Here is a 27016-nt window from a genome sequence, read left to right as displayed (position 1 = left end):
GGTTTGCCTTGGAAACAAACAGAGATCATTCTGTCGTTTTTGAGATTGCATCCAAGTACTGCATTTCGGACTCTTTTGTTGACCATGATGGCTACTCCATTTCTTCTGAGCGAGTCCTGCTCACAATGGTAGATATAATGGTCATCTGAGTTAAATTCACCCATTCCAGTCCATTTTAGTTCACTGATTCCTAGAATGTTGACGTTCACTCTTGCCATCTCCTGTTTGACCACTTCCAATTTGCCTTTATTCATAGACATGACTTTCCAGGCTCCTATGCAATATTGCTCTTTATAGCATCGGACCTTGCTTCTATCACCAGTCACATCCATAGCTGGGTATTGTTTTTGCTTTGGCTCCATCCCTTCATTCTTTCTGGAGTTATTTCTCCACTGACCTCCAGTGGCATATTGGGCACCTACTGACCTGGGGAGTACCTCTTTCAGTATCCTATCATTTTGCCTTTTCATACTGTTCATGGGGTTCTCAAGGCAAGAATACTGATAAAGGTTAGCTAACCAGAAACTTATTTCCTCTAAAGGTGATTCTTCTAAAGTCTAGCGCCACTCCCTGAAAGCACTAGATAAAGTTGCATTCCTATAGGGCAAAGTTGCGGTGGGCTATAACAAGGAAGGAATTTATTAACTCAAGGTTTAATGATGCAAATATCAAAGCTACTTACTTATATTTCTATATATCAACTATATTAGTTAATGCACTCCCAGGTACACAACGAAAGATATGAAAACTTGGCGGCAAGTACTGGCTCAACAATGAAACCCTTAACCAGTTCTATTTTAATAATTTTTAACTCCTCAAAAGGTTCTATATCCCTAAAGTGTTTTAAACTCCCCGTGCCTCTCATGTTTGGGAGGCTGTAAACAATCACATGCATAGTTGTAAGCATCCAGATAAACCTATCAGGCAATTTAGCAAGCTATCAGAGAGGTTTGAATTGAAACACTCTTATCGTGCCCAGGATACTTATTAACTAGAGTTCTAAGTTGATTTCCTTCAGAGAAAGGTGGTAGGGGACAGCCCCCATTAATATCAGAAGAATTGGGTGAAAAGCATAAGATAGTAAGATGGACAATTTCTGGGTTTGAGGTAGATGCTCGAGCAGGTCCAGGGGATCCCTCGAGTCCTGATCTGCCTTGCCCATCAGATCTCTCCGCATGACCTTGTCATGGGTGGGATCAATACAGGGAGTCCCTCGAGACCTTATTCTGCCTTGCCCGTCAGGCCTCTCCCACATGACCTTGTCATGGGTGGAATCTCCCATGCTGGCTCCTGGCACTACTGCACAATTGCACTCGTTTCACACGCTAGTAAAGTAATGCTTAAAATTCTCTAAGCCACGCTTCATCAATACATGAACTGTGAACTTCCAGATATTCAAGCTGGTTTTCAAAAAGGCAGAGGAACCAGAGATCAACTTGTCAACATCTGCTGGATCATTGAAAAACCAAGAGATTTCCAGAAAATCATCTGTTTCTGCTTTATTGACTATGCCAAAGAGTTTGACTGTGTGGATCACAACAAACTGTGGAAAATTCTGAAAGATATGGGAATACCAGACCACCTGACCTGCCTCCTGAGAAATCTGTATGCAGGTCAAGAAGCAACAGTTAAAACTGGATGTGGAACAACAGATTCGTTCCAAATCAGGGAAGGAGTACATCAAGGCTGTATATTGTCCCTCTGCTTATTTAACTTATATGCAGAGTACATCATGAGAAACACTGGGCTAGAAGAAGCACAAACTGGAATCAAGATTGTCGGGAGACATATCAATAACCTCAGATATGCAGATAACATCACCCTTATGGCAGACAGTGAAGAGGAACTAAAGAGTCTCTTGATGAAAGTGAAAGAGGAGAGTGAAAAAGTTGGCGTAAAGCCCAACATTCAGAAAACTAAGATCATGGCATCCGGCCCCATCACTTCATGGCAAATAGATGGGGAAACAGTGGAAACAGTGGCTGACTTTTTCTTGGCTCCAAAATCACTGAACATGGTGATTGCAGCAATGAGATTAAAAGACGCTTGCTCCTTGGAAGGAACATTATGACCAACCTAGACAACGTATTAAAAAGCAGAGAGAATACTTTGCCAACAAAGGTCTGTATAGTCAAGGCTATGATTTTTCCAGTAGTCATGTATGGATGTGAGAGTTGGACTATAAAGAAAGTTGAGCAGATAAGAATTGATGCTTTTGAACTGTGGTGTTGGAGAAAACTCTTGAGAGTCACTCAGACTGCAAGGAGATGCAACCAGTCTATCCTAAAGGAGATCAGTCCTGGGTATTCGTTGCAATCATTAATTTTGAAGCTGAAACTCCAATAATTTGGCCCCCTGATGCAAAGAGCTGACTCATTTGAAAAGATCCTGATGCTGGGAAAGATTGAGGGCAGGAGGAGAAGGGGACTATAGAGGATGAGATGGTTGGATGGCATCACCAATTCAATGGACATGAATTTGGGTGAACTCTGGGAATTGGTTATGGACAAGGAGGCCTGGCATGCTGCTGTTCATGGGGTCACAAAGAGTCGGACATGACTGAGCGACTGAACTGAACTGAACTGAACCGTAAAACCTACCAGCTATGAACTCTGTATAACCTTGTCTTTATTTTTCTTCACTCTTTCCTCAGCCTTATAACTACCATAAAGAGATCCTAAATGAAAATCTATAAAAGGAATGTTGAATAAACCATGCAATCATACTACTAAAGTTATTTTTTTTCCCCTTTAGCTATCCCTTAGCTTCAGCAGAATTTGAAGAATCTAGAAATCAGAGAAATAAATCAGCTATGGAGTCTAATGGAGCTCATGTTTGGTTTTCAATTCCCTGTACTTCTGTGTTCCACAGGTCAAGACTCGGTATTAATGGGTTACTAGACTGGTGGCTCTTCCTATTGTTTAGCATACCTAATATTCTATGTTACTTTGGACTTTGAAAATTACATAAGATTAGAACAATCCATACTTATATGTACAAGCTTTTTAAACTACCATATTTGAGCTTTTGAGGTTTAATTCAATGATTTGAAATTTGTGTATTACTAGTGTCAAGGATAAATACACATTAATTTATCTCATGCTTTATTAAAATGGATGAGGAGATCTGTAAAAATATATCAGGATAAAAAGTTCTCAAAATCTTGTCATTTGACTTTAAATTTTCTTCTTCTACCTAATTGTAGAACAATGAATGTGAAAGATGACCATCTTAAGAGTTTTCACTTTCCAAACATGTTCATCATGCATTCATCAAATAAACTGTTCCAAAATTTTTCATATTACCTCATTGGATATTTGCTCCTAAGTTGCAAATGTGATATCCTATTTGTATTCATGTCCAACTACAATGAAAATTTAATATGTAAAATAGCAGTTGGTCCTTTCAAAAGCCTAAAGTCATTACATAAAATTGAAACAGTGTATATTAAAAATAAAAAAATGGAATTCTGTAATTAAGGATAATATTTTTTCATGTAAATTTGTGTAAGTCTAATAATATCTTACCTCACAAAACATAGTTTATATCACAGTAAATAGAAAGTAAGAGTAATATAAATTCCCTTCATAGTGCATATACTTATTTAATCTCTATCTTCAATCAAAATTTCAATAACCTAAATGAGAATTATTGTCATTACATTTCAGTTAAAACATGAACAAGCAGAAAAACAACACACAGCCGAGGATAGGAAGACCTGCAGTAAAATAATCTTGTTCTGTTGTGAAACTACTTTGAAATTGCTATGCTCCCAAGTGTACAATGCTCAGATACAGAAACTCAAATACATCTAAACCACTTACATTGAATGATAGTATTCTTGACATATATAGCAATATGCCTGTTTGAAGATATTTATCAACTACCATTTTGTTAAAAATTGTGGACTGAATGACAACTTGTACTGAAAGTATATCTTTACACTCAGAGAGACAAGATATGATAAAGCTATAATGGAGTGCAGAGATTAGAAGTCAATGTTTAAAAAGGTGTTTTACCCATGTAACTTATTTGTCTTTATCAAACTATTCCCTCAGAGATAGTATGGAATTGACAAATGTAATGTTCTTCTGGGTGGGGCTGAAGCATTTTGTTCCATTCGTAGAGCAGTCATAACATGACCATTTGAATTCAGTTAGAGATAGTTCAGTCATTGCTTAAATATTTGCAACCTGAATACGCAATTTAAAACAGAAAGTTTCAGTTATATTCAAGGACTATTTAAAAATATAAATTCTTATGAACTTGAAGCAGACTATTCAAATAAATAAATGCATTTTTTTTTCTGATTTCATTCAATGTTTCTTCCCATGGCAACCCAGCCTTTATATAACACGATATATAAGAAGTAGTGAGGCACAGAGGAATGACAAATATCTACATTCAAACACTACTTTCAAGAGTATGAATTCTCTCTTCAAGACAAATCCCTTAGCATCTCTGAGATAATTTTGTCTACCTTGAAGCAATAGAATTGGAGATAATGAATATAAATTGACCAACCATACTGACTCCAGACACAAAACATGTGGTGGATGTTTTTATTAGATGATCGAAAAGAATCCTATATCTCTTAAAACATTTTTCATCTCTACAAGATGGCAGAGAATTAAAGAATAAGAGCAGAAATATTTGGCAGAATTATGGAAGAACAGAGAATCTTTCTTAAACAAGAAATTGAAGTAGAGTTGGCCTTTGAACAACACTGGTTTGAACTTCACAGGTCCACTTAGAGTTAGATTTTTTTTTCCAATGGTAAATACTACAGTACTGCTCCACTAGTGGTTGGTTGAATGCTAAGATTCAGAGGAACCAGGGATGTAGAAAGAGGGCTGACTGTAAATTATATGTGAATTTTGGACAGCTTGGAGGGCAGGGCCCCCTAACCCCCATTCAGTGATCAACTGTAGTAGAAAGGAAAGAAAGATAGAAAGTGAATTACCCAAATCCCATAAAGTAGATATTTTAAACTTCAGATCTCTCAGGAGAGTCTGGAGTAACCAAGAGCTTAATATAATCCTCTTGTTGACTCCAAAGCCCATGTTTATGCTGTCTAAGGCTGGGTTCCAGAATCTCTGTAACTGTTGGCCATTATTTAGGAAAAGCATTCCCTGGGAAAAACCTAGACCTGCCTAGGACCCAGGGAGAGGAAAGTTTGATTTAATGAGCTTATCCACATGTGAATGGAACTGAGGACACATAGACTTTTTGCCCAAATTTTCAGGGGGCACAAGATGGCAAATACTGTTCTGTGAGATTTTGATTCTTAATCTGGATGGTTGTTGGTATACAAGTGTGATAAAACTTCCAGAAAATATATAAATCTATACCCTTTTAATTTTTGCATTTACATGTATATTTATGTATGCATGCATGCTTAGTCACTCAGTTGTGTCTGACTCTTTGCAGCCCCATGGACTGTAGCCTGCCAGGTCTCTGTCCATGGGACTCTCCAGGCAAGAATACTGGAGTGGGTTGCCATTTTCTTCTCCAATATCTTTACGTATACACACATATTTTTATATATACCCACAATATGTATTTATATATTCATTTCAATCAAGTTAGCAAAACAAAAAAATCAATGTCCAGCAAGTACTTAGAATAAAGGAATCTGGAACTAGCATGAATGGAGTCAGATACAGGTCACCCAATGAAATGGCACATAAGCTGTGACCTAAAAGATGTATCTAGTGAGTTACATGACATTAAAAATGTGTAGAAAATGATATAGAGGTGAAAAGACTATTCACAAAAGGACAAGGAGATTGAGAGACCAGCCAGAGAATCCCTGGAGTGATTTGGATAAAACAAGTGCTTTATTATTGGTATATTTTGTGAGTAGAATAAGAACCTTTACTGAAAATATTCAAAGTCAATAACTTTTCAGTTCCGTTCAGTCTGTCAGTCGTGTCTGACTCTTTGCGACCCCAAGAACTGCAGCACGCTAGGCCTCCCTGTCCATCACCAACTCCCAGAGTCCACCCAAACCCATGTCTATTGACTCGGTGATGCCATCTAACCATCTCATCCTCTGTTTTCCCCTTCTCCTTCTGCCCTCAATCTTTCCCAGCATCAGGGACTTTTCAAATAAGTCAGCTCTTCGCATCAGGAGGCCAAAGTGTTGGAGTTTCAGCTTCAACATCAGTCCTTCCAATGAACACCCAGGACTGATCTCCTTTAGGATGGACTGGCTGCATCTCCTTGCAGTCCGAGGGACTCCCAAGGGTCTTCTCCAACACCACAGTTCAAAAGGATCAACTCTTCTGCACTCAACTTTCTTTATAGTCCAACTCTCACATCCATGACCACTGGAAAAACCACAGCCTTGACTAGATGGACCTTTGCTGGCAAAGTAATGTCTCTGCTTTTTAATATGTTGTCTAGGTTGGTCATAACTTTTTCCTTCCAAGGAGTAAGCATCTTTTAATTTCATGGCTGCAATCCCCATCTTCAGTGATTTTGGAGCCAGGAGAAACAAAGTCAGCCACTGTTTCTACTGTTTCCCAATCTATTTCCCATGAAGTGATGGGATCGGATGCCATGATCTTAGTTTGTTGAATGTTGAGGATTAAGCCAACTTTTTCAACTCTCTTCTTTCACTTTTATCAAGTGGCTCTTTAGTTCTTCTTCACTTTCTGCCATAAGGGTGGTGTCATTTGCATATCTGAGGTTATCGATATTTCTCCTGGCAATCTTGATTCCAGCTTGTGCTTCTTCCAGCCCAGCATGTCTCATGATGTACTCTGCATATAAATTAAATAAGCAGGGTGACAATATACAGCCTTGACATACTCCTTTTCCTATTTGGAACCAGTCTGTTGTTCCATGTCCAGTTCTAACTGTTGCTTCCTGACCCACATACAGGTTTCTCAGGAGGCAGGTCAGGGGGTCTGGTATTCCCATCTCTTTCAGAATTTTCCACAGTTTATTGTGATCTACACAGTCAAAGCCTTTGGCATAGTCAATAAAGAAGAAATAGATTTTTTTTTTTTTTCTGGAACTCTCTTGCTTTTTTGATGATCCAGCAGATGTTGGCAATTTGATCTCTGGTTCCTCTGCCTTTTCGAAAACCAGCTTGAACATCAGGAAGTTCACGGTTCACGTATTGCTGAAGCCTGGCTTGGAGAATTTTGACCATTAGTTTACTAGCATGTAAGATGAGTGCAATTGTGTGCTAGTTTGAGCATTCTTTGGCTTTGCCTTCCTTTGGGATTGGAATGGAAAGTGACCTTTTCCAGTCCTGAGGCCACTGCTGAGTTTACCAAATTTGCTGGCATATTGAGTGCAGCACTTTCACAGCATCATCTTTCAGGATTTGAAACAGCTCAACTGGAATTCCATCACCTCCACTAGCTTTGTTCATAGTGATGCTTCCTAAGGCCCACTTGACTTCACATTCCAGGATGTCTGGCTCTAGATGAGTGATCACACCATCGTGATTATCTGGGTCGTGAAGCTCTTTTTTTGTACAGTTCTTCTGTGTATTCTTGCCACCTCTTCTTAATAACTTCTGCTTCTGTTAGGTCCATACCATTTCTATCCTTTATTGAGCCCATCTTTTTCAAAAAATATTCCCTTGGTTTCCTAATTTTCTTGAAGAGATCTCTAGTCTTTCCCATTCTATTGTTTTCCACTATTTCTTTACATTGATCACTGAGGAAAGCTTTCTTATCTCTCCTTGCTATTCTTTGGAACTCTGCATTCAAATTGGTATATCTTTCCTTTTCTCCTTTGCTTTTTACTTCCTTTCTTTTCACAGCTATTTGTAAGGCCTCCTCAGACAGTCATTTTGCTTTTTTGCATTCCTTTTTCTTGGGGATGGTCTTGATCCCTGTCTCCTGTACAATGTCATGAACCTCCGTCCATAGTTCATCAGGCACCCTGTCTATCAGATCCAGTCCATTGAAACTATTTCTCACCTCCATTGTATAGTCATAAAGGATTTGATTTAAGTCATAGCTGAATTGTCTAGTGATTTCCCTACTTTCTTCAATTTAAGTCTGAATTTAGCAAAAGGAGTTCATGATCTGAGCCACAGCCAGATCCCAGTCTTGTTTTTGCTGACTGTATAGAGCTTCTCCATCTTTGGCTGCAAAGAATATAATCAATCTGATTTTGGTGTCGAGCATCTGGTGATGTCCATGTGTAGAGTCATCTCTTGTGTTGTTGGAAGAGGGTGTTTGCTATGACCAGTGCATTCTCTTGGCAGAACTCTATTAGCCTTTGCCCTGCTTAATTCTGTATTCCAAGGCCAAATTTGCCTGTTACTCCAGGTGTTTCTTGACTTCCTACTTTTGCATTCCAGTCCCCTATGATGAAAAGGACACCTTTTTAGGGAAGGAAGCAAATGTTAAATCTCGCTTCTTTAATAATAGTCATAACCGAAAACATTTTTTTGCAGGAATACAAGGTATTCATTATGATTAGAATACTTAAAGGGAAGTCATGCTGTGAGAAAAGTTTTTTTTTAATTGGTTGTTTTTGTATATTCTGTGAAATGCAATTTTAAGAATTTATTCCTTAGCAGCAAAATTGACATTTTGCAATAAGTGTGGCACCTCTATTATAATGAGACTACGGGACTTTTTTTAGGGATAGAGCAAGGCAGAGCAGATTTATATTCAGTTTTTAAATAATCAAATAAGAGCAGAATTTCTCTTCAAGTTAGCTCAAGATCTCTTGCTGTCTATGATTAAGAACTGGTTGGGACAGAGAGCAAAGTAGTGTGATTAAAGTCTGGACTTTTCTGAGAATCTGTGAAGTTTACTCTTATTTAAGGGAATTACTCTCAAGGTATCATCCATCAAGCATCACCCCAAGCATCACTTGAGTACTAGTTAAAAATGAAAATTCTTCGGCCGTAACTCAAATCCGTTGAATTGGAAACTCTTGAAGTAGACACAGCCTTCTGTTTTACAAGCCCTCTAGGTGATTCTAATGAAAGCTACATTTTGAGAACCAATAGTTACAACTTCCCGTTGGAAACTACAGAGTAGAAGGAGGCCATGCATATTCAAGAACCCCCTAAAGATATCTAACCACATCTTAGTATGGTTTCTGTACATGCTGCCAACATTTCCCAGCAACTTTCAGGTTAGAACCTTTCTTCTAATACATAACCCAAAGCAATAACCCATCTTTCCCTTATTCTACTCCAGCACCAACTCTTCATTTTTCAATTTATGGTTGCCCGACTTCCAATACAGAGAATCTACTTCACTTAGGTTACTCCCTTGAGCTCCTCATTGGTGTCAAATCATGGTCATCAGTTGCACAATTGTTTGTTTATTATCTATCTCCTACCATAATTTAATCTCCATTAGGAAGACGATTTTTCTCTTTTGTTCACTGTTACATCTGCAGTGCTGGAAGAGTACCTGGTACCAATCAGCGGCTCAAAAAAGTTTTTTTGAATGACTGAAATAACTTGTTCTCATTTCTCATCATACACTTCTTGAAGCATTTTTTAAGGTTAACACATATCATTAAAATCAACATTCAAAATCATCAAATCTCTACCCTTGATGTCAAAAATACTTCAGTCTTCTGGCTTTCTTCATATGCATCTGTCTTCTCTCCATTCTCCTTTGCTGGAGACGTTTCTGTTTCTGGGCAAGCCCAGCCACTTACAGAGAGACAAAAAATGGTAGTAATTAAAGAAGGCAAACTTCAAATTCAGAATTGAGGCAAATTGCCCTCTATAAGCTTCACTTTTCTCATCTATAAATTTGTATCCTGGTACTGTTTATATTGTAGCATTATTATGAAGACTAGATGGAATGATATTTGTAAATTATTTCACCTGACCCTTACTATATTTTTTTGTTCTTTGTTATTGATCTTCTGCATATGATAGAAATAAGTAATCTCCAACTTTTAATGACACATCAGATCTACATTTGCAATTTCCTATCAACACAGAAATATTACCTGAAATTTTTCTACTCGTTTAATTCCAAACTTGTTAGTTTTCCTCCTCATTCAGATGATATGGCTTCTTTGGCTGGATGTTTTTTTCTCAACTTCCATATCCCTAGCATGCTGTCCATAATTCTTTTAAAATTGTTTCTTATTTATCCTTTCACATTCTTTTTTTTTTTCCCCACTGCTACACAGATGATATAAGATGTGTAGAGGTGTGTATTACAATAACCTGCAAAAGCTGCATGTATTCTCTACTTCCTGTGTTCAATATTTTACCATTCTGCAGCCAGAGAGCTTCTTCTGAAACACAAATATGGCATTAAAACTGTTAACTGCATTCTCACTTTTTGGGGTCCAGGCACCTCAAGCTTGTTTAGTGCAATTCCAATCCTCTAATGCAAAGGGGACTTTCCTCCCTGAAGCATGCCAGAGTCACCATGTATAAGTGCTCTAGGATAGCAACAACAGGCAGATGGACATGGTCATGCAAGTCCAGATAAAAATCAGGTGGCCCCACATTTGGTCCTGATCATTTTAGTTCAGTTCAGTTCAGTTGCTCAGTCATGTCGACTCTTTGCGACCCCATGAATTGCAGCACGCCAGGCCTCCCTGTCTATCACCAACTCCCAGAGTTCACTCAGATTCACGTCCATCGAGTCAGTGATGCCATCAAGCCATCTCATCCTCTGTCATCCCCTTCTCCTCCTACCCCCAATCCCTCCCAGCATCAGAGTCTTTTCCAATGAGTCAACTCTTCGCATGAGATGGCCAAAGTACTGGAGTTTCAGCTTTAGCATCATTCCTTCCAAAGAAATCCCAGGGTTGATCTCCTTCAGAATGGACTGGTTGGATCTCCTTGCAGTCCAAGGGACTCTCAAGAGTCTTCTCCAACACCACAGTTCAAAAGCATCAATTCTTTGGCACTCAGCTTTCTTCACAGTTCAATTTTCACATCCATACATGACCACTAGAGACCCCAAACGCTTATGAAGGTCTCACACAAATGTGTCTTGCAAGTTTAACTCATTTTCTATTCCCTTTTAACTGTTTTTTAAAAATATACCCGTTATGATTTTCTGGTTTCTCAGTGCTTATAACATCTCCTACCTTCCATCAGTTCTAGGGTTCCCAGGAGAGAGGTAGGGAGAAACAAACAGAAAACCTTATTTTTTTTTCTCATTTGTCATTTCATTAAAATTACAATACAATTTTTTTCCCCTTGATCCAAAGGACAGAAAGGGTTTTCACTTCAAATATGCCTAGGATGTGAGGAAATATATTTGCCCTCTATCTTATGTATTTTTGTTGTTCGGTAGCTAAGTCATGTCTGACTCTTTGAGATTCCATGGTCATATGCCAAGCTTCTTATGCATTTAAGAAAATAAAACTAATGCAAAAGTGAGTGAGTGTCTAAATCCTGTTATTAAAAGAGAGAAATTCTTAACATGGTCTGCATTGTCTGTCCTCACACAGCCCTTAGCTCTCTCTTCAGTCTCCTCTCATACCAGGACATTTCTTGATTTATATGAGTTCCTCAGACTTGCCATACCCTGTTTTGCCACCAGAATTGCACATACTGTTCCCATAGTTTGAAATATCCTTCCTTTTCTTCTTTACTTCATCCTTACTGTTCTTTTCTCAAATGTCATCATTCATCTCATCTCCATGACTAATGTAAAAAAAAAAATCACTATTTTACACTATAACTATTTAATAGCACTATACTCTTAGGTATGAGACATAGTAAGCACCCAATAAACGTTAACAAAATCAGAATTAGCAAATATTTTAGTAAATTGCTTGTATAGGGTCTGTGTAGGATCTATGGTCTACATTTGCAATCATTTTTTTTTTAACTTTTTTTTTTCTCACTATTACTAATGCTACCAAGAATGAGTTCTTCATTCTTTGCTCTAACAAAGTCGTTGACTCAAACTTCTTCCCTAGATTGTTTATATTTCCTGCTGAATCCATTGTTATGATCTCAAATCTCAAATACAGTTACATTACTTTTCTGCTTAAAATTCTTCATTGTCTCTTCATGTGCATAAGGAATAAATACAAATATCTTGGCATAGTAAGGTCCTCTCAAGTCTGAACTCTTTATCATTTATCTATTTATGAGAATCTCCATAAAATATCTTCTGTGTTAACTGCTGTGGAATATTTGCTATTCCATGGATATTTACTCCAACTTCCTAAAGACTGATAAGTAAATATATACAAGGGAAACTGAAAATACATTGCAATCAATACAGGTCAGAATCAAAGAATTAAAAGGACTGAGAAAACCTAGTTTCCCTTAATATTTCAAAGAGAATTTCCTACCCTTATGCCAGACATACATATTTTATTTCTTCATGTTTGTTTCTTTCTTAATGTATTACTTAAATTATTTTAATAGCTGTATCTTATTTTTAAGTAATGTAGATTTATTTGTAAACATATTGCAAATAAACACTATTTATGGAATGATTGATCATTATACTATTAATAATATATGCCAGTCAGAAGCAAGGGAAACAGAGTTTATAACTTTATGCATCAAAACAACATTAAAAATGAGAATAACTGGATATTTTTCTTACCAGTTCAACTGGATATGATGGTAGTTAAAAGAACTCCTGCAGTATTTAATTAATACTGACTGTATATATGGAACACTGTTAAGGTTAAAGGAAGAATGCAAATGTGATTAGAAAGAGACCACTGTCCTCATGAAGCTTAGGTTCTCCTGAGTGGGCAGGCACTTCATTACATTTAATATAAGGCACATAGTATAAAGTGCCAAAAATTCAATAAAAAATGAAGTGTCTTGGCAGGGTCTGGGCAGAAAGAGATTAATTTTTACTGAGAAGAGTGCAGCTGACTTATTTGTATACATGACATTTGACCTGAGTCAAAGAAAGAGAAAGATTTCATTAGTCAGAAACAGGGAAAGAGATCATTCCAGGCTAAGGGGGAGCTAGGAGGCATAGCACAGAGTTGCAAAAGGGCACAACCTCTTTGGAGAAAGGCGGCTAAGCAACCAAGCTGGAGGTTAGATGGGCCTTCTGTAAGAAAGTGATTCATAAGGTGAGATGAGGCATAAGAGATAGATAGGGTCAGGCTGTGAAGTCATGAGTACCTTGAGAAGAAATTTTTATGAGTACAACAAGGGGCAGTGGGAAATACCATTTAAAAAATTTTTGTTTCATTTCTTTACTGCATTCAAATTGGCCAGGATTTAATTTTCAGCTATTCTACCTACTATCTCTATGATATTGGGACGCACAAAGAGCTATCTTAGCCTTCAAGTATTTATCTATACAGTGAGATAGAACCAAGTAAATTATGTTTTGTTTTCTGAACGTTTATCCTGCCCAGCTCTGTTCCAGAGCTGATGCTATATCAGTGAACAACAACAAGAAAAAGCTCCAAGTTTCCATCAAGATTAAATTTTTGAGGAGAGGAAGCAAAGAAATAAATAAATGTATATACAGCATGAAATGTGGAGATGTGTGTGTTAGTCATGTCTGGCTCTTTGTGACCTCATGGACTATAGCCTGCCAGGCTCCTCTGTCCAAGGAATTCTCTAGATGACAATACTGGAGTGGGTTGCCATTTTATTCTCTGGGGGGGAGGGTCTTCCTGACCCAAGGATTGAACCCCAGTCTCCAGAGTGGAAGGCAGATTCTTTAGCACCAGAGTATGAATTGAACTAAAGTAGAGTTAGGGGATAGAGAGTGATGGAGGTCACTATTCTATTTTTAAAAATATTTATTTATTTTTATTTGCTTGTTTGGCTGTACCAGGTCTTAGTTGAGGCACGCAGGATCTTCTATTTTCGTTGGGGCAAGCAGGATATTTAGTTCCACCATGTGGAATCTCGTTCCCCCACCAGGAATTGAACCTGGGTTCCCTGCACTGGGAGTGCAGAGTCTTAGTCACTGGACTACCAGGGAAGTCCTTGGAGGCCACTATTTTAGTGAAGTAGTTAGGGTAGAACTCATTGAGGAGAAAACTGCCTTTAGGTTCTCATTTGGCTTTGTACTGTTGAAAGTCCAGGAAGAAAACTACCAGAGGTAGGAGTATGCTTGGCATATTCACAGAAGAGCCAAGAGGCCAGTAAAGCTGAAACACAATGAACAAGGATAGAGTGGAGGGGATGAGGTCAGAGGAGTTGACAGGGACCAAATGCAATGAAGCATGTTGACCATGCAAAGAACATGAATTTAATTTGGAGTCATTAAAAAACATATTAGAGGTATTGGATATAGCTGTGATAAGTTCTTTCCTCCATGTTGGTAGGATTACTCTGACTGGTTTATGGAGAATAAATGAGCATTATATAAGTAAAAGAAAATGCAATGAGACTACTGGAAGAATCTGAATGAGAGTGATGGCTTGAATGAAGGCCATAGTTGCACAGTGGAACCAGTGGTTCAGTTCAGTTCAGTGGCTCAGTTGTGTCTGACTCTTTGCAACCCCATGGACTGCAGCACGCCAGGCCTCCCTGTCCATCACCAACTCCCGGGGTCTGTTCAACCTCATGTCCATCGAGTCTGTGATGCCATCCAACCATCTCCTCCTTGGTTGCCCCTTTCTTCTCCTGCCTTCAGTCTTTCCCAGCATCAGGGTCTTTTTCAATGAGTCAGTTCTTCACATAAGGTGGCCAAAGTATTGGGGTTTCAGCTTCAGCAACAGTTCTTCCAATGACTGAGAATATGAGAGTGTTTAATATCAGCACCCGAGGAGGTATGGCCAGTGAGGAAGGAAAACAAAATTAAGAGACAGAGAGTATCACAAGAAATGTAGAGAAAGTGCATTAAGAAGAGAGAAGTGATCAACTATGTCATATGTTACTAACAATTCAAGTAAGCTGAAAACTCACAACTTCAGTGACCTGGAGCTCTTGATTAGAGTAATCTAGACAGTTTGAGTAGAAGAGTGATAATTTGGTAGGCTAAAAGTCTTTCCTACCAAAAGTCCCAGTGCAATATTATAAAAATGTTTCCTACTAAAATACTCAAAATATTTAACAAAATTTCCAACTTTTTAAACATTAAATAAAGAAACCCATTTTTAAAAAAACAAATGCACACAAACATGGTTGGACTAAGTACATCAAGGAAAATTTTGAAGGTCAAAACAAAGAACCAAAAAACAAATGGAACACTGTTTTCAAGGTAAGCCTGTCACGTATGTATTTTTGTTGTGTTTTTCACTTTGTTTTTATGTTATTCATTTTTTCTGCGGTTATTTCTGGTGAATTTTGATTGAATTCTGGACGTGTATGAAATATTAGAGGGACATTTTGAGGCTCTGAAACATCTTTCTTAGAGAGAATTCTTTGCTTTTAGCAGGCAGTTAGTGGAAGGGCAAATCTCCTTAATCCAAGTAGAATTTAAGTTGATTCAAATGTAGGTTTATCTATTTATTGTTCATTCTTTTCCTGGCATTTACAACTAAAATCTCAAAGTTTTACCAAGCCCTCTTCTCTTGGCATGCCTGCAGACCAATGTTGTTCCGCATTCCTGTAAGATGCTTAAAAGATTTTCTGTACTGCTAAATGTCCCACTTACCATATTCTTTCTGGCTTCTCAGCCTCCTGGCTTCTGATTAATGCCTAGGAGAAAAGCCTAGAACATTAGGCTCACTTATCTTCAAGAGCACTCTGTCTTGTTAGCATTTTAACTCCATCAAATAGATTCCTTTAAAATATTTTTTCCAATTTACATGATTTTCTTTCTGTCACTAGGAGAGGTGATCTGAAATAAGCCAGGATACTACTGCCATAAATAGAAAGCCCAAGGATGGAATTTTACTTCCAGAAAGACAGCTGGGAATATAATTGTGAAAGAACTTACAGGGGACTTCAGATATTTCCTTTGAAACTATGGACTAACCTAGGTGGTGGGCCTTGTGTTATTTTTAGGCTAGATATATGCATATATATCTTGCATATCCTATAGTAGATCCTATATACTTAAAAATTATAGAGAATTGGAAAATGCAATGGAATCAGCAAGTACAGAGAAGTTTTTTGTTTCAAAGGGCAAGCTAATAATTTGGACATTATTTGAAAGAATATGGAGTAGAAGAAGAAACATTATTTTTAAAAGTCTACAATTCAGAATATTCTCATGCTAATGTGTAGAAGTGTGGAGATTGCATTAATTCCTTATGTGAAGCACAGAGCAAAGTATGTATACTTATATTAAGAGTATAATGCATTTAAGTTTCTTTATAGCCATAATATCATTTTAAAATTCCAGCTGCAGGAAGAGTAGATCGGCAGTAGCAAAAGTGGTGGAAATCAAAGCAATCATGATGAAGTCTTAGAAAAGGCAGAGTTAAAGATGAGGTTAGGTGTGAAGGAAAGTGAAGAGTTAGATGTAACTCTTGGATTTCTAAACTCCATAATTCAGAAGTAAGCAAGCTAGCCTTACATGGATTAGAAAATGCAATGACGATGTATTATATTAACATCTATTTCCAGTTCCAATGAGGGAAGCAATAATATGCTTGGGAAACTATTGTACTTTGATATGGTTTGTAAATTGATATTTATATCAAGCGTAGCTATATGATCCCATGATACAGTGATATAGCAATTTTAATAGGGGCAAGCTGTTGGGTAAAGTTTGTGTCTGTTTGAATTTGATATGACCAACACTTAGTCCTGAGTCATCCAAGGGTCGAATAGAAGCAACACAGTCCTCTTTTTGCCATGCTTAAATATCATGATTTTTTTCTCTATTAAAGACTCTAATTATCCAAATTAGTGTTCATATAGGGAATAAAATCTCAGAGGAAGATGGATGAAATTCACATAATCCCTAAGGGATGTTATTAACTGGAATTGTTAATTTGCATTAACTTGCTAATTTTGGTTCCCAAGAGCACAACAGATCTGCTTGAGATGAGAGTGTTTGCCAGTTGATTGATTATTCTGTGCCATTTAGAGTAGTCCCTTATGTACAGAACTGAAACCACTGTCATTCAGAGAGAGGGTTAAACAGTTATGAAATGTGAGAATTTATGGGAGGATAATTACAATTTATTTTCATTTCACCTGGCATTAAAACTTATTATCAACTATCAATACTAATATTTTTTGAAAGGGGAGAAACTGTTATGATAAAAATGTTTTTAAGAAAAATTGCCTTCCTATAAAATGTGCCATATCCCATTTGTGGCTCACTGTATTCTAGACCATCAGTCTTATGAAGCAATAAATTTGTGTTGTATACTCCATAAGCTTCTGTGATAACATTTTATATTGCTTGTCTGCTGCCTGAAGGAGGGTAAAATATTATTTCAATGTGCATTTTGCATCCAAAGAGACAAGTCTTGCTTATTACAATTGTCCCATTTTTACTCTTGGGCAACAGTAGTTAGATATGAATGAAAAAATGAGAAAGATTTGTTTCCCTTCTTCAAGGAAAGGAGGAGAGAAGAGATGTAAGAGGAGAGAAAAATGGGAAGGGGAGATAGATTAGTAAAATCTTGGGAGGCAGGTAATAAGTAGAGAATTGTTTCCTGAGGAAATCTATCCCTCAGAGGTGATTGGCTGAAATGTCTTGTAAGAACATCAAGCAAGCATGTTTACATTTTTGCTTTGTGATGAACATTATGATTCTAACTGTATCACCCTCAAATCTTCACTATCAGTTTATGAGAGGTGATTTTTTGTTTGTTTTGCTCATGGTCCCTTAGGAGGAAGTTAGGTATCATGTTTGGTGTTTGGGGTTGAATTGTGTCCCCATAAAATTTATATGTTGAAATCCTAACTATCATTATTTCAGGATGTAACCTTGGAAGTAGTGTCACTGAGGATATAAGTAAGATTCAAGTCATACTGGAGTAGGTGCATGCTTAGTCACTTCAGTTGTGTTGGACTCTTTGTGACCCATTGGACTGTAGACTGCCAGTCTCCTCTATCAGTGGGATTTTTCAGACAAGAATATGGAGTGGGTTGTCATTTCCTTCTCCAGGGGATCTTCCTGACCCAGAGATTGAACCTGCATTTCCTGTGTCTCCTGCATTGCGGGTGGGATACTTTTACCTTCTGAGCCATGAGGGACTGGAGTATGGTGGGCTTCTAATTCAATAAGACAGGTGTCTTTATAAAAAGAGTGCAGTGTGAAGAGAGAGGCATGAACAGAGGGAACATGGTATGAAGACAAAGGAAGGAACACCCCAAATTGCCAGTAACTCACCAAAAAGTAAAGAGATACATGGAAGAGATTTTTACCAAAATTCCTCTAAAGGAACCAACTCTGTAGACAACTTGATCTTGCACTTTTAGTCTCTAGAGTTGCGGTACAAAACATGTCTGTAGTTTAAACTCCCCAGTTTGTGATGCCTTGTTGTGGCACCCCTAGCCAACTATTATCTTTTAACCCGGTGAAGATGAGAAAAAGCATGAAGAATATTTGTTTCTCAGAGATGAAGACACTTGGTGTTAGTCTGGGTCCTCTGAGAGATAAACACCAAGTGGGATTCAATGTCTAGGATAGTTTATGGGAGAAAAGCCTGTGGGACATAAGAGGAGGCAGAAGGAGAGGGTTTGGTCTACAATGCAAGTTTGAAGCCTGCAAAAATGAAGTATGTCAGACAGAAGGATTGGGTGGGTGGAGACTCAGACTACAGTATATTTTTCTAAGAAAGGGTAAGCCAGGCTAATGGGGTCTCCTTGATCCCAAGTCACCCATCATAGGAATTCCAAGTCTTGTAGGTGTGGGCTTTTTTGTATCTCTGCCATGCTCACTTACTGGCTGAGAATGGCCTGGGGGAGGTAGGGCGTCAGCACAAAGGCACCAGTGGGTATGGGGAGTTGCTGCTAGACTGTCTGTTAATCTTGCTCCCCACGGCATGAGATCTGAGCGGTGTGCCTCCATGGCTGAAGAATCTTTAAGAGAGTAAAGAATTTATTTCTTGAGAGTCTGTTGGAATATGTTACATGTTTAAGGTACTCTCCAGATATAGTAATAGTGGAAAAAAAATTGATAAAATTTTTAATAAGACAGCTCTTTTTCTATCAGGTGCTGATGGTCCCTATGGACCAAACCCAGCTTTGGCCTATTTTTCTGTAAGGCCTGTGGAATTTTACACTTTTAAAGAGTGAAAAAAAAGGAGAAAAAGGTGGAGCTGAAGAAAGAGGAAGAGGAGGACTGGGGGGAGAGAGTCAAGAGAGACTATATGAGGTCTGTAAAACCTGGTTCTTAAAAAAAAAAAAAAAAAAAAAGATGCTTATTGACCACTGTTGTGGAAGATACCTAAAATCGTAAATATTGAGTTTCTATGACACCATGATGCCAAAGTAGCTTGCTTCACAGGATTCATGATCAGTTTCTCCTAAATCTATCCCTATAGGAATAAGCCAAGCTGAGCTGGGCAAGTTGGGGCTGGGGGTGTAGGTCATACTCTGTTTAAAAGAAAAGGACATGGAATCACTACACACAACAGACTTGCCTTCTCCTGGGAGTCACATACAATATTAGTTCAGGCTTCACTTTCTTATTTTCTTCTTTCCAGATAAGTGGAATTTTCATGTTATGTATGGTAGGTGTGGCCCGGTCATAGCCACTCACTGGGTGTCAGCATATTCTGCTCAAGCCAGCTCATCCTTTGAGGTATTCCTTGCTGCTACTGCTAAGTCACTTCAGTCTTGTCCGACTCTGTGCGACCCCATAGACAGAAGTCCATCAGGCTCCTCTGTCCCTGGGATTCTCCAGGCAAGAACACTGGAGTGGGTTGCCATTTCCTTCTCCAATGCATGAAAGTGAAAAGTGAAAGTGAAGTCGCTCAGTCGTGTCCGACTCTTAGTGACTCATGGACTGTAGCCTAGGAGGCTCCTCCCTCCATGGGATTTCCCAGGCAAGAGTAGTGGAGTGGGGTGCCATTGCCTTCTCCAGGTATTCCTTAGACCTCATGAAAAATTCATTGATATATTTTAGTTAAAATTTAAGAGTAGGTTAACAAAATAATCTTTGGAACTATGTGCAAAAGAAATAATATGCTTTGAGAAGATTTATATAAAAGTTTATTATAAAATTAACCATTTTAAAGATAAATTACCAGCAAAAGGACAGACATATATGTGGCTTTTACTATGAAAGAAAGGCAGGTTTTTGAGCAAACAAACGACATCATGTTTTAAAAGAGTCAGTCAAGCTTCTGGGTTGGGAATAGACTGCATAAGATAAGGGGATACTATAAAAAGTCCAGAAATAAGTACAATGCATATATACAGCCTATGTATAAATAAATGGACTAAATCCAGCTGTTCTCAGCCATCACTTACTCACCCTATAGCTTTAGGCCCAGTTGATTTTGCTTTCTCCTAATCCTTTCTTCCCTTAGATTCCAGGATGGGAAAAGAATTAGCAAATGGTATAGAAACAGTTGACTAGCTATTATAAAAGATCTTACTCATTTGTTTTTACATCAAAATAAACTCCAGATAGAACTTGATTAATGTGCAAAATAATATCCTAAGAAAATAAGATCATTTAAAATAAAAATTAGTAGCAAATAAAAAATATTACAAAGAAAATAGAACATAGATTTCATAAATGAAAAGCTATATCAATGTCCATTATTATATTCAATCATTTGTCCAATACTTATGTCATGCCTATTTTGTTATAAAATGTGAATTAGGCATTTGGGGTTTATCAGTGAATGTAAGAGATCACAGAATACACCAATTGTAAAACTATTTTTGAGGAGATGTCAAAAAAGAAGCAGTTACAAATAAATAAATTATTAACTATTTCAGATGTTAAGTACACAGGGATCATGGTTGCTGGAATAGGAATAGGTGCTTATTTGCAGAATTTTTAAGTGTGGTCTGGGTAAACATGGTAGAAAGGGGGAAATTTAAGCAAAGATCAAAGGTGAGAGATTTAGGTGGAAGGAGTGTTGTATGTAGAGGGAATAGCAGACAAAGACCCTGTAATCAGACCATGTGTGACATGTTGCAGGCAAAGGAGGGTGTTCCATATGACTAGAGCATAATAGGTGGAGATAAGTCTTGGGGAGACAGTCAGTGGCCTGAATAATGATGGGCCTTCCTGGCCTTGTGGAGAACTGTGACCATCACAATCAGACAAACACAGCTCAAGTTTCACACAGAGGAAAGATATCATTCAACTTGGGTTTTAAAAGGATGATTTCTTCGGTTCAGTTCAGTTTAGTCACTCAGTTGTGTCCAACTATTGTGACCCCATGAATTGCAGCACGCCAGGCCTCCCTGTCCATCACCAACTCCCGGAAGTCACTCAGACTCACATCCATTGAGTGAGTGATGCCATCCAGCCATCTCATCCTCTGTTGTCCCCTTTTCCTCCTGCCCTCAATCCTTCCCAGCATCAGAGTCTTTTCCAGTGAGTCAACTCTTCACATGAGGTGGCCAAAGTACTGGAGTTTCAGCTTCAGCATCATTCCTTCCAAAGAAATCCCAGAGCTGATCTCTTTCAGAATGGACTGTTTGATCTCCTTGTAGTCCAAGGGACTCTCAAGAGTCTTCTCCAACATCACAGTTTATTAAGGATTATTCCTTAGTTTGACTATTTTAAATACATCATATAGTGTTTGTTTAGACTTATTTCCCTTAATGTCTTCCAGGTCCATGTGTGCCATTGCAAATGGCAGAATTTCCATCACATTTAAGGTTGAATAATTGTATAAAAAGGTCTTCTTGATCCAGATGATCATGATGGTGTGATCACTTACCTAGAGCCAGATATCCTGGAATGTAAAGTCAAGTGGGCCTTAGGAAGCATCACTATGAACAAAACTAGTGGAGGTGATGGAATTCCAGTTAAGCTATTTCAAATCCTAAAAGATGATGCTGTGAAAGTCCTACACTCAATATGCCAGCAAATTCAGAAAACTCAGCAGTGGCCACAGGACTGGAAAAGGTCAGCTTTCATTCCAATCCCAAAGAAAGGCACAAATGCACAATTGCACTCATCTCACATGCTAGCAAAATAATGCTCAAAATTCTCCAAGCCAGACTTCAACAATATGTGAATCATGAACTTCCAGATGTTCAAGCTGGTTGTAGAAAAGACAGAGGAACCAGAGATTAAGTTGCCAACATCCGCTGGATCATGGAAAAAGCAAGAAAGTTCCAGAAAAACATCTATTTCTGCATTATTGACTATGTCAAAGCCTTTGACTGTGTGGATCACAATCAACTGTGGAAAATTCTGAAAGAGATGGGAATACCAGACCACCTGACCTGCCTTTTGAGAAATCTGTATGCAGGTCAGGAAGCAACAGTGAGAACTGGGCATGGAACAACAGACTGGTTCCAAATAGGAAAAGGAGTACGTCAAGGCTGTACATTGTCACTCTGCTTATTTAACTTATAAGCAGAGTACATCATGAGAAACGCTGGGCTGGAGGAAGCACAAGCTGGAATCAAGATTGCCGGGAGAAATATCAATAACCTCAGATACGCAGATGACACCAGCCTTATGGCAGAAAGTGAAGAACTAAAGAGTCACTTGATGAAAGTGAAAGAGAAGAGTAAAAATGTTGGCTTGAAGCTCAACATTCAGCAAACTAAGATCATGGCATCTGGTTCCATCACTTCATGACAAATAGATGGGGAAACAGTGGAAACGGTGGCAGACTTTATCTTCTTGGGCTCCAAAATCACTACAGATGGTGACTTCAGCCATGAAATTAAAAGACTCTTACTCCTTAGAAGGAAAGTTACAACCAACCTAGACCGCATATTAAAAAGCAGAGACATTATTTTGCCAAAATAGGTCTGCCTAGCCAAGGCTATGGTTTTTCCAGTAGTCATGTATGGATATGAGAGTTGGACTATAAAGAAAGCTGAGCACCGAAGAATTGATGCATTGGAACTGCGGTGTTGGAGAAGACTCTTGAGAGTCCCTCAGACTGTAAGGAGATCCAACCAGCCCATCCTAAAGGAACTCAGTCCTGAGTGTTCATTAGGACTGATGCTGAAGCTGAAACTCCAATACTTTGGCCACCTCATGCAAAGAGCTGACTCATTTGAAAAGACCCTGATTGAAGGCAGGAGTAGAGGGGATGACAGAGGATGAGATGGTTGGATGGCATCACTGACTCAATGGACATGAGTTTGGGTAAACTCTGGGAGTTGGTGATGGACAGGGAGGCCTGGCTTGCTGCAATCCATGGGGTTGCAAAGAGTCAGACATGACTGACCAACTGAACTGAACTGAACTGAACCAGCTATTTATCCGTTCATCTGTCGGTGGACATTTGGATTGTTTCCGTACCTTGGCTATTATGAATAATGATGCCATGGATGACCATGAGAGTGCAGATAATGCTTCAAATCCTGATTTCTATTCTTTAGACATGCTGGCAGGAGTGGGATTGCTAGATCCTATGATAGTTCTAGTTTTACTGTGGAAGGTGGGGAGGAACCTCCATACTGTGTTCCATAACAGCTGCACCATTTTACTTTCCTAACAGTTTGGGTATGGTGATGCTTTCAGCAGTGTGTGTATATGTCCAAACTCATTATATTGAATACATGTATTTTTTTGTATATAAAGTATATCTCAATAAAGCTTTAAGAAAATGAAATTAGTCTGGCTAATGGCCTGGAAGTAGATTATATAGGACAAAGACAGAAGCAGGTATTTTTATTTTTTATAGCAATTCAAGTTGATGAAAAGTCTTTGTATTCTGGATATGTTTTAAAGAGAAAAGAATTTGACGACATATTGAATTTACATGAGAGAAAAACAAGAGTTGAAGGATGACTTCAATATTTTTTTTTGATGTGGACTGTATCAAAAGTCTTTATTGAATTTGTTACAATATTGCTTCTCTTTTATGTTTATTTTGTTTGTGTTTTGGCTGTGAGGTGTTTGTGATCTTAGCTCCCCAAGCAGGGATTAGACTTGCACTCCCTGCATTGAAAGGCAGAGACTTAACCACTGGACTGCCAAGGAAGTCCCACTCCAGTGTTTTTTGATTTTTGCCACTGGAAGGTGGATTTGTCATCAACTGAGATGGGGAAGAAAGATGGAAGGAGTGGGTGGGTGTGATGGGAGAAAGCAAGCCAAGATAATCAGTTTCAAACCTGCTGAATTTGAGGTGTTTATTGGGTACCCAACTGAAAATTTTAGTCATCAATTATATATTTAATCTGGAGATCACAGAAAATTTAGAAATAACTTTGGGGGAGTATCTGAGCCAATGAAAATTAATACAGTCCCTAAGAGAGAGAGTACAGATGTAAGACAACAAGGACTAAGTTTTGAAGTATTAGAATTAAATGCTAGAGGATAAAAGATGAACCCAGTAAAGGAGACTGCAGAGAACCAGCCAATAAGGTAGAAAGAAACTCAGAAAATTGTAATGGCCTGAAAGATAAATTAAGAAAGGAGATAGGTGTGGGGGAAAGAGAGAGAAGGAACAAGGGAAAAGTTAACTGGATCTAAGGGACTATTCTTCTGTATCAAGTAAGAAGAGGATTGAAAATTAGATTAGTAACAAGTGATCTTTGGCATCTTTGGATGAGAGTGGATTTGGTGGCTTCCTGGCTTAACTGAGGTGAGTTAAAAGAGCCTGGGAAGAGAGGGTTTAAAACAACACAACTTTTGATGAGTTTGGCTGCAAAGAGAAGAAAGAAATGAAGAGGCAGGCAGGGGAAGTAGGGTCCTGAACAAGCTAATGGACCAAATAGACAATTCAACAAGAATAATCCAGTAGAAAATAAAAAATCTGACACTGTTTCCTCATCTATTTCCCATGAAGTTAGAAGTAAGAGCAGAGCATTTGTTGAGGTGATGGTGTAACAGGGTCTAGTACTTGTGTAGAGAGGCTGAGTTTAGATAGAAGTTTGGTAGAATCATCTGTGGCAACAGATAGGAAAAAATGAGGGCTAAATGCTGGTAGATGGATGGGGCCATTTTGTTGGTAGAAACCTGTGAAGTTCTCTGCTGAAGCTTTCAATTTTCTCAGTGAAGCAGGAAGAAGTGTGAGGATTGAAATAGGTTATACGTGTGAAGCACACAGTGTTCCTAATGTGTATTTTAATAAGTATATTGAAATAGATAATATTCATGATATATCAATAATTAAAGATGGTTACAAATGGTATACAGGGTATAACCAAACATTTTTTGAGTCTAAAAAGTGTTTTTTAGGATGAATACTATACATTTAACAATAGAAAGAACCTTGTGTTGAGTTTGAGTCCAAGAGTTAGAGTTGAAGAAAGCAAAGAACATTTTAGCACCTCAAATGCAAAATACTTTCAGGTGCAAATCAAAAGTCAGGCTAGGTGCCAAGCTGGAACAAATCGAACATACATTTGGAAGCTATGTCAGGGAGGGATATTTGGAAGAACCCAAAGAAATGTATCTACACTTACTGGTCTTTATGCTGCCTTTAAGATATGAGTTTGAGGATGCGGTATTGTAGAGTGGAAGCTTTAAAAGGAAAAAATCTATTTCATTCCCTATTTAGGTTTGTAGTGATTATAGTATGGACTGTATAGATTAGAATGTCAGTTCTCCAGTTACTGTGTGTTTAATATGTAGCTGAGAAACAGCTACCATCAGATATGACTAGCAATGGTCCTAGAGCTCCTAGTTAATGTTCTTTAATAAACTTTTGGAAATTTATAATTGAGGTCATGACTTAGCCAGAAATTAAGTACAAGGATGTTTAATTTTGAAATAATTCCATAACTTGAAATATGTACATTATAAAACATTTTTAATAATTTAAGTTACTTGAAGTCAAAAGTATTTTGAATTAGAATAAATTTTAAAAATAGTTTCAGCTAAAACTCAAGATTTTATGACATTTATTCTTTTATAAAATGTATTGCATTGTAAACATTTTATCACTAATTTTTTTTTTTGGCAGTATCTTGATCCACATGATCCACAAGATAATTTGCTTAAAAATTTCAATTTTCCCTTGTGACTGCATTTATATTTTATTCTATGCTTTTTGTTTGTTTGTTTTGATTAGTTATTGAAGATAACCTATTGCTGTTTTACTAATATTACAAACTGAAATTAACATGGTTTTGACAAACAGAGACTAATACAAAGCGTTTTATTTTTAAATATACTTTTCAATCTCCCTTTGTATTTATTTTCTCTGTGTACCTTATGACCACAAGCAAGTCATTTTTCATCTCAGAGACTTTCACTCCTCATTTGAAATGTGAGTCCAGACATCCCTGATTTAGGATGATTCAATTTAGGATTATGTAACTTTCAGTTCAGTTCAGTTCAGTCACTCAGTCATGTCCGACTCTTTGCGACCCCATGAACCACAGCACGCCAGGCCTCCCTGTCCATCACCAACTCCTGGAGTTTACCCAAACCCATGTCCATCGAGTCAGTGATGCCATCCCACCATCTCATTCTCTGTTGTCCCCTTCTCCTCCTGCCCTGAATCTTTCCCAGCATTAGGATCTTTTCTAATGAGTCAGCTCTTTGCATGAGGTGTTTACTTTGCAAAGTATTAGAGTTTCATCTTCAACATCTGTCCTTCCAATGAACACCCAGGACTGATTTCCTTTAGGATGGACTGGTTGGATCTCCTTGCAATCCAAGGGACTCTAAAGAGTCTTCTCCAACACCACAGTTCAAAAGTATCAATTCCTCAGCACTCAGCTTTCCTTATAGTTCAACTCTCACATCCATACATGATCACTGGAAAAACAATAGCCTTGGCTAGACAGACCTGTTGGCAAAGTAATGTCTCTGCTTTTTAATATGCTGTCTAGGTTAGTCATAATTTTCCATCCAAGGAGTAAGCATCTTTAAATTTCATAGCTGCAATCACCATCTGCAGTGATTTTGGAGCCCAGAAAAATAAAGTCAGCCATTGTCTCCACTGTTTCCCATGAAATGATGGGACCAGATCCCATGATCTTAGTTTTCTAAATGTTGAGCTTTAAGCCAAATTTTTCACTCTCCTCTTTCACTTTCATCAAGAGGCTCTTTAGTTCTACTTCACTTTCTGCTATAAGGGTGGTGTCATCTGCATATCTGAGGTTATTGATATTTCTCCCAGCAATCTTGATTCCAGCTTGTGC

At 38.0% G+C, this 27016-nt stretch overlaps 1 long non-coding RNA gene across 1 annotated transcript; it reads left to right on the top strand.

The window, feature by feature from the left end:
• Positions 1-561: 561 nt before the first annotated feature.
• On the top strand, positions 562-25051 carry LOC120883289. The gene is made up of 3 exons (XR_005725729.1): positions 562-651; positions 11757-11761; positions 25041-25051. It is a non-coding gene; the product is annotated as an uncharacterized LOC120883289 (long non-coding RNA).
• Positions 25052-27016: the final 1965 nt, after the last annotated feature.

The sequence above is a fragment of the Oryx dammah genome, unplaced genomic scaffold (genome assembly GCF_014754425.2).
Source record: "Oryx dammah isolate SB20612 unplaced genomic scaffold, SCBI_Odam_1.1 HiC_scaffold_24, whole genome shotgun sequence".
Lineage (NCBI taxonomy): Eukaryota > Metazoa > Chordata > Mammalia > Artiodactyla > Bovidae > Oryx > Oryx dammah.
The sequence above is the reverse complement of the archived record's forward strand: the minus strand, read 5'-3'. Positions and strand labels throughout refer to the sequence as shown.